The following is a 9,230-nucleotide window of genomic DNA, read 5'->3' as shown; positions in this document are numbered from 1 at the left end:
ATTCTAATTGTACTAGTCTGTTTATCATCATGAACCTCCTCTGTTTGTCTGTCTAGAAACGGTGCTGTTACAGATGCTGCTTGTGTTTATCATCATGAACCTCTGTTGTCCGTCTAGAAACAGTGCTGTTACAGATACTGCTTGTGTTTATCATCATGAACCTCTGTTGTCCGTCTAGAAACAGTGCTGTTACAGATACTGCTTGTGTTTATCATCATGAACCTCTGTTGTCCGTCTAGAAACAGTGCTGTTACAGATACTGCTTGTGTTTGTCATCATGTGACGGGAAGATTAGAACATGTACCTTTTCTTTATGTTTAATGTGAAAACAAGGTTCATTTCATTCTAATTCTGAAGATGAATCAAAACATTTAGGCATTAAAGTAAATACATCGAAGCAAGGTGTTAGGTTGTAAACAGATGACCTCAAAAGAATGCAGAGAAAAGCTCAGAGTTTATTCACCCCACTGAATGCTGCATTTATATGCCACAGCTTGCACATAACCAAACAATAATTGATATGTCAAGACAAAGGTAGGGGTGTGACTTCTCAGAAATGTCCTTCTGTTTCCCAGAACTGCCTGTCGGTCTGTTGTTGAGCGGCTGGTATCACCCCTCCCCCATTATCCCCCATGTTGTTCCACCTCCTTGTGGGAGGAGCCAGGCGAGGCCACAGATCAGGTAAGTACAGATTCTTCTCCAGTGACGTCAACGTGATACTACCTCTGTTACACGGAACACATAACCTAGATCAGAGGAAGTTGATTTACAAACAGCAGAATGTTCTGGGTGGTGATGTGTGTTCCAGCTTCCACTGCCAACAAGGAACACAACTTCTTAACCCACAACTGCTTTTACACATTACATTCGTGTCAACCATACTTTTATTCAGTCTAATCCAGAGAACCCAGTTCAACCTGTTGTAAATTATGTTTTTATCATAACAAACTGTGTATTTTAGAGTTTAACAGTTGGTAATAAATCAGTATTTCTGATGTTTTTCTTGGTTTGTTTGTTCATGTTTTGACCTCCAGACTCCTCCATCTCATCCCACCAACTCTGTCAGTCCACCAGGCCACTGCAGTAACAGCCATATCTTCACATCACGTAGCTTCAGTACCATCTCAATGTGTTGTAAGTCCTGTACAGCACTTGGTATTCATCACTATTCAGACAATGTTACAGCTGTTAACATGCAATGACATTTCCAACCTAACCAACCCGCTCTGATTCTTCTCATTCAGGAAGCACCATCCTGGATCCTGTGGCAACGTCAATATGAAACAGCATTGACCCGTGATCACCACCAACCAGGGCTCCACAGCGGTGTCCTTTGATGCCCAGGATTTGCTCAAGATCAACTAAAGGAGATTTGGATGGCCCCTTGTCAGTGGCCCTAGGAGTGAAGGGCCCGACAGGCATACTGCAAATCATAATGTAATAACCAAAAATTACTGTAATCTCATAATGTAATAACTTAAGTAATAATGTAATTTCCCCCCATTTTAATTAAGTATACATTTTTTCTAATTTATTAAGCATTTGCCCCAATTTCAAGTGCAGAATGTTTTAAGGCCCAGGTTGTCACGCCTTTTTATGTCTCATTTTGGTTTGGTCAGGGTGTGATTTTTGTTAGTGTCACTTTGCCCTGTAAGCTTCACGGTTGGTTTTTTGTTTGTTGGTGACATTTACTCAAAAAAAGGAAAATGTATGCTCACCACGCTGCACCTTTGTCTTCCTTTAACGATGGCCGTGACAGAACTTCCCACCATAAACGGACCAGGCAGCGTGGTGAGAAGCAGCAGTGCTTTCTGGAGGAATGGACATGGGAGGAGATATTGGAAGGTAAGGGACCCTGGGCTGGAGAACATCGCCGTCCGAAGGAGGAACTGGAGGCGTCTAAAGCAGAGCGGCGACGCTACGAGGAGTTGGCACAGCGGACTAAGCACAAGAGGCAGCCCAAAAACATTTTTGGAGGTGGTGGCACACAGGGAGAGTGGCTGAGTCAGGGTACAGACCTGAGCCAACTTCCCGTGCTTACCGTAAGGAGCGTGGTACTGGTCGGGCACCGCATTTGGCGGTAAAGCGCACGGTGTCTCCCGTTCGCTCTCATAGCCCGGTGCGCTATATGCCAGCTCTCTGCAAGTGCGACGCTAGAGTGGGCATCCAGCCAGGGCAGATTGTGGCAGCTCAGCGTGCTTGGTCTCCGGTGCGCCGTTTCGGCACAGGCAATCCTGCGCCGGCTCTGCCCACTGTGTCTCCAGTGCGCTGTGACAGCCCGGTTCGTCCTATGCCTGCGCTCCGCCCGTGCCAGGCAAAAGTGGGCATTCAGCCAAGAGGAGATGTGCAAGTGGAAAGCAGCAGATCTCCAGTGCTCCCCCACAGCCCGGTTCGTCCTCTGCCTGCGCTCTGGAGGTGCCGGCCTAAAGTGGGCATTCAGCCGGGAAGAGTGGTGCCAGGGTTACGCACCAGATCTCCAGTGCTCCACCACAGCCTGGTCTTCCAGTACCTGCTCCACGGACCAGTCCTCCTGTGTCTCTCCCCAGCCTGTTGAGTCCTGTGCCTGATCCATGGACCAGTCCTCCTGGGTGAATCTCCAGTGATGATCCATGGCACGAAGCCTCCAGTGATGATCCATAGCACGAAGCCTCCAGTCCGCAGCGTCCAGAGACGGTCCCCAGTCCGGAGCGCCCAGAGACGGTCCCCCGGAGCCTCCAGAGACGGTCCCCAGTCCGGAGCCTCCAGAGACGGTCCCCAGTCCGGAGCCTCCAGAGACGGTCCCCAGTCCGGAGCCTCCAGAGACGGTCCCCAGTCCGGAGCCTCCAGAGACGGTCCCCAGTCCGGAGCCTCCAGAGGCGATCCCCAGTCCGGAGCCTCCAGAGGCGATCCCCAGTCCGGAGCCTCCAGAGACGGTCCCCAGTCCGGAGCCTCCAGACACGGTCCCCGCTCCAGAGGCGACACCAAAGGGGGCCGAGTCAGAGGTGGAGCGAGGTCTAAGACCCGCACCAGAGCTGCCACCGCGGATATATGCCCACCCAGACCCTCCACTATAGGTTCAGGTCTTGCGGCCGGAGTCCGACCCTTTTGTAAAAGCAAGCAGAGCAGAAACCAGCTACTCTTTAGATGACTGATGTAGCTGGCAAGGTAATTGATTGACTCAACAGAAAAAAACGACACTAGTGTTTATTCCCACTATTGAGCTAGTAGTGAAACTGACATTTAACGTTAGCTAAAGTTTCATCTCGACTGTTGCAAACAACGCAAATAAGCAATAGGCTGGGTGCCTGTAAAACGTCTACCATCTCAAACTGACATGTAACGTTAGTTTTGTAACGTTTCAACCCTTCTCGACTGAGGTGAATAAACTAGCTAGCTAGTAGCTACCACAGCCAGTTCAGGTCTAGCATCCAGCCTTAGCCTCTAGCTATCTGTCAGATGGGGCAGCAGGTAGCCTAGAGCGTTGGGACAGTAAACGAAAGGTCTCTGGATCTAATCCCCAAACAAATGATGTGAAAAGTCTGCCAATGTGCCCTTGAACAAGACACTTAACCCGAGCTCTGGATAAGAGTGTCTGCTGATGATGTAAATAGTGCTGTGACAATAGTAGCATCATATTGCGATCTAACAGCCGTTGTGTGTATGGAAATGTTTTGTAGCCTTTGATTTCAACAGAAGTAAATGAACTTGGCTGGCTTTCCGCAGTTGGTGTACTGTTAGAGCCAGAGCTAGCCAAAAAGTTGGCTAAAGCTGCTATTTTTGCCTCAATCACACTAGATCTGGCGCCACGAGGTGGCTAAAGGGGGATTAGCCCACTCATTTCAAACTTCATTTTTTGTTTTATTTCCCTGTTTAAAAATATCAAAAAGTCTCAATGAGTAACAGGTTGGCGCCAAAAAGTTCTTATTCCCTCCTGATTCCGTGAAAGAATGTTGGAAGTTTTTTGCAAGTTTTTTGTTTTTTTTGTATATATATATATATGTTTCATGACATCATCAACCTGGTGTATATATATATTTAATGACATCATCAGCCTGGTGTATATATATATATATATATATATATATATATATATATATATATATATATATATATATATACAGACCTCTCTCTGTCTGAAGGGAACAGAAAGGTGACCTGTACAGGCCAAGTCCAACCATATCCTGACCATCCAGACAGATTCACCTACTGGTGGCAGGTTCTGTGTAGAGAGGGTCTGTCTGGACGCTGTTACTGGGAGGTGGAGAGGACTGGTGGTGTTGATACAGCAGTCTCATATAAAGACATCAGCAGAACAGAGGATGATGGTGGATTTGGAGAAAATAACAAGTCCTGGAGTTTATTGTGCTACAGTGATGGTGCTCTAGAGGTGGTTATTGTTTCATACACAATAATGTTGAGACTAAAGTATCAGGCCCTCAGTCCTCCAGAGTAGGAGTGTACCTGGATCACAAGGCAGGTACTCTGTCCTTCTACAGTGTCTCTGACACAATGACCCTCCTCCACAGAGTCCAGACCACATTCACTCAGCCCCTCTATCCTGGGTTTTATCTCAATGATTATAATGATACTGCTGAGCTGGTTAAACTGTAAACTGATTTGTTACTAATTAAAATTCAATACAATGTTTTAATATTGTACATTTCCATGAATCATGATGTCTGGTGTTGATGTATATTGGTTGTAATTCAGAACCATTGATATGTTTTCTCAGTTGGTTCTCTGTCTCTATGTAATTCTCCTCCGTATCATTGATCAGCTTGTTGGCTCGGTCCTAATTGATGTGTTCTCTGTCACCTGGAGCTGCATGGAAAATGGTCCAGGAACTAAAGGACAATTCAGGACTAGTCAGCCCACTACAAGCTGGTATCACTTCCTTTCTACTAAACTATATGGTCTGGTTTCCCAGACACAGATGAATCCTAGTCCTGGACTAAACAGTATGTTCAATGTAGATGTCCAGGAAACCGGCCCTAAATGTGTCATCTTTCATCCTCCCATACTGCTCAGTCCAGCAACATTAAACCTGTCCAGCAGGTGGTGCTGTTGACCAAACAATAAAACCAGCAGATATCTTGACTTGCCACTCAGTATATCAGTAATGTTCAGAATAGTACTTTAATATCATTGGAGATTGATGGTCTTTTTAATCCACTATCCAGAGTCAGGCACAGATGAAGTTAGGTCTGCTACTGTTCAGTGATTAAATATGATTTATGGTGATGGGAAATAATAAAAAACACTCAACTTCATCTAGTAATAGTTTTCCTTTGTTATTTATTCCAAGGTGTGTCTTTAACTTGTAAATGTATTGTGTGGAGGTGAGCTAGTGGTGTGGCTGATAGAATAGAATGAAAAGGGAGGAGGGAGGAAGAGGGGAGGAGTGAAGGGCTGTTCAAGAAACCAGATGAGGAAGAGGAAGATGTTCAGCGAATTACTGTCTCTGTTCCAAATGGTTCCCTTATTCCCTACGTAGTGCACTACAGTGCTTCTGACCAGGTCTAAAGTAGTGTTCTACGTAGGGAATAGGGTGTAGATATATTACAATATCATGCTTTAGTGTTTGGCACAAAAATATATTAGATCTCCACCCCCACTTCCTGTCTGTCATCCCCCAGTTCTGTTAAGACTTCCTCTCATTGAACTGGGCCTCATTCTAAATGGTCACTTTGTATTGATAGTCCATACTGGTCTTTACTATGGTTCTACATACAGTACCTGTATTGATAGTCCATACTGGTCTTTACTATGGTTCTACATACAGTACCTGTATTGATAGTCCATACAGGTCTTTACTATGGTTCTACATACAGTACCTGTATTGATAGTCCATACTGGTCTTTACTATGGTTCTACATACAGTACCTGTATTGATAGTCCATACTGGTCTTTACTATGGTTCTACATACAGTATCTGTATTGATAGTCCATACTGGTCTTTACTATGGTTCTACATACAGTATCTGTATTGATAGTCCATACTGGTATACACTATTGGTAGTTGTTGTACTCCCCCATGAAGTGATGATAGAATACCTGTATTGATGAGGGCCTCATCATCAAGCTCCACAAAGAAAGCCAGGGGGCAGTAAAACCCTATGGACCTGAAAGGGACTGCAGTGTGCTCCAGTCTCCAGCAGGGGGCAGTAAAACCCTATGGACCTGAAAGGGACTGCAGTGTGCTCCAGTCTCCAACAGGGGGCAGTAAAACCCTATGGACCTGAAATGGACTGCAGTGTGCTCCAGTCTCCAGCAGGGGGGCAGTAAACCCCTATGGACCTGAAAGGGACTGCAGTGTGCTCCAGTCTCCAGCAGGGGGCAGTAAAACCCTATGGACCTGAAAGGGACTGCAGTGTGCTCCAGTCTCCAGCAGGGGGCAGTAAAACCCTATGGACCTGATAGGTACTGCAGTGTGCTCCAGTCTCCAGCAGGGGGCAGTAAAACCCTATGGACCTGAAAGGGAAAGTGAGGAGTAAAAATCAAAAGTGAATTTACATTGATGTTTCCACGGAGACATGAATCATATCTACGAGGCACCAAACTGAAGAAAATGAACTGAAACACGAAGGGACTAACTGAACTAAAATAATTCTGTTGCTAAATGTTTTGCTACAGTGTTCTCTAACGAATAACACCCTGGATTCAAATACTATTTGAAATCTTTCCAACACTTTGAGCATTTCCTTTGTCCTCCAGGTGGGCGGGGTTTGTTTGTACTTTTAGGACTTTTCTATTGGTTCCATTACAAAAAACTCAAACACTGCTAATTAAATATTCAACATTATTTTAACGCAGGTCTGTTTCCACATGCAATAAGCCTGTAACGTCTTGTATGATCTCATCAGGTAAAGGTGTGTCAAATGGAAGGGCAAGTCTCCCCACTGAGAGGAAAACATCACTGGTCCACCTCTGCATCAGGTCAGCTATGTTGATCAGTACTGTCCCAGGGATGCTGGGAGCAGAGATGAACTCCTGACCTGGTACCACCTATGGAGTTGTCATTTTAATATCAGTTTAACCCCATTACTGCTATAACACATAAACCATGTTAATAGAATGAAATGGATCCAGGTTCCATTTATTCTACATCAGATTTACTACCTGTGGAACACTTCTCCATAGTGTCTGAAATCAAGATGACTGCAGGTCTGAATCCCAAACTAATGGGGAAATGGATCCATCTAATAAGATGGTATTTAGAGGTATGAACCTTTCTATTGGGGTGAATCATCCCCTTAACATACAGTAACAGTCAAAAGCTTGGACACACCTACTCATTCAAGGGTTTTTCTTAATTTTTACTATTTTCTACATTGTAGAAATGTAGGGAAGCCATCAAAACTATGAAATAACACATATGGAATCATGTAGTAACCAACAACGTGTTCAACAAATCAAGTGGAGGCCCTTCATCACTCTCCTTCTTGGTCAAATAGCCCTTACACAGCCTGGAGGGGTGTTGGGTCATTGTCCTGCTGAAAAACAAATGACAGTCCCACTAAGCCCAAACCAGATGGGATGGCCTATCGCTGCAGAATGCTGTGGTAGCCATGCTGGTTAAGTGTGCCTTGAATTCTAAATAAATCACTGACATTCACCAGCAAAGCACCATCACACCTCCTCCTCCATGCTTCACGATGGGAGCCACACATGCAGAGATCATCTGTTCACCTACTCTGCTCCTCACAAAGACATCACACCTCCTCCTCCGTGCTTCACGGTGGGAACCACACATGCAGAGATCATCTGTTCATCTACTCTGCTTCTCACAGACATCACACCTCCTCCTCCATGCTTCACGGTGGGAACCACACATGCAGAGATCATCTGTTCATCTACTCTGCTTCTTACAAAGACACGGTTGGAACCAGATATCTTAAATTTGAACTCATCAGACCAAAGGACAGATTTCCACCGGTCTAATGTCCATTGCTTGTGTTTTTTGCTCAAGCAAGTCTCTTCTTATTATTGGTGTCCTTTAGCAGAGGTTTCTTTGTAGCAATTGATAGTGAGGGTGTTTTCTGTTAACATAATGTGTTTCTTGTTAAAAGGCTAAATATCACTAAAGGGAATAAGCAAAGACACTGTGTGTAATTCTGGATTGAGTTTACTTATTGGTATAATTATATAGTGAACTAGAGTTATCTGTAGTTATTGGTATAATTCTATAATGAACTATAGTTATCTGTACTTATTGGTATAATTATATAATGAACTATAGTTATCTGTAGTTATTGGTATAATCTCGTTGGAAGGTCCCCAGAGACTGTGGTGTCGGGGGAGAGCAGGATAAAAGGGGTTTCATTATCTCTCATTGGAAGGTCCCCAGAGACTGTGGTGTCGGGGAGAGCAGGATAAAGGGGGTTTCATTATCTCTCATTGGAAGGTCCCCAGAGACTGTGGTGTCGGGGAGAGCAGGATAAAAGGGGGTTTCATTATCTCTCATTGGAAGGTCCCCAGAGACTGTGGTGTCGGGGAGAGCAGGATAAAAGGGGGTTTCATTATCTCTCATTGGAAGGTCCCCAGAGACTGTGGTATCGGGGAGAGCAGGATAAAAGGGGGTTTCATTATCTCTCATTGGAAGGTCCCCAGAGACTGTGGTGTCGGGGAGAGCAGGATAAAAGGGGGTTTCATTATCTCTCATTGGAAGGTCCCCAGAGACTGTGGTGTCGGGAGAGCAGGATAAAAGTATCTGGATTAGGCCATAAACAGACTTCCAGATAAGTGATGCCTTGTTCAGTTGTGTTTTTGACCTACGGTTCACCAGCACACACACAAAATTTACTGGTTACGAATATGCATTAGTGGGGTTGATAGTGTGGGAATTATTTTGGATGGTGTCTTTTCAATTCAGTTGTAAATTGGGTTTGCAGAAGGATGGAAATGTTAGGAAGGTTTTGAAATGGTTTGTGAAGGACAGGGAAAGAAAAGGGAGAGGAAATATTTAGTGGTGTCAAATGCCCTGTATCCTGACTTTCTGGTGAGACCAGAACAATCTCACTAGAAGTGATAGAAACAGGTAGGATTTAATTATAAAATGAATGAGAAACACCAGTTTCTACTCTATTTAATGCAATCGCTTTGTCACGTTTCTTTTAATGTTACAGAAATCTGAGACAGCGCTCAGACGTAAGCAATATTTCTCCGCTATGTTGGAGTCGACAGAAACACAAAATTACAACATAAAAATTCCCTTACCTTTGATGGTCTTCGATCAGAATGTAGTGGAAGGA

The 9,230-nt window shown here is 44.6% G+C and overlaps 1 long non-coding RNA gene across 1 annotated transcript; it reads left to right on the top strand.

Annotated features, from left to right (window-relative positions):
- On the top strand, nucleotides 1-1,956 carry LOC135533522 (uncharacterized). The gene is made up of 4 exons (XR_010454539.1): nucleotides 1-681; nucleotides 1,035-1,134; nucleotides 1,245-1,437; nucleotides 1,760-1,956. It is a non-coding gene; the product is annotated as an uncharacterized LOC135533522 (long non-coding RNA).
- The last annotated feature ends 7,274 nt before the right edge of the window (nucleotides 1,957-9,230 follow it).

This window comes from Oncorhynchus masou, unplaced genomic scaffold (assembly GCF_036934945.1).
Source record: "Oncorhynchus masou masou isolate Uvic2021 unplaced genomic scaffold, UVic_Omas_1.1 unplaced_scaffold_2429, whole genome shotgun sequence".
Lineage (NCBI taxonomy): Eukaryota > Metazoa > Chordata > Actinopteri > Salmoniformes > Salmonidae > Oncorhynchus > Oncorhynchus masou.
Note: the sequence above shows the minus strand (reverse complement) of the source record. Positions and strands in the feature narration are given on the sequence as shown.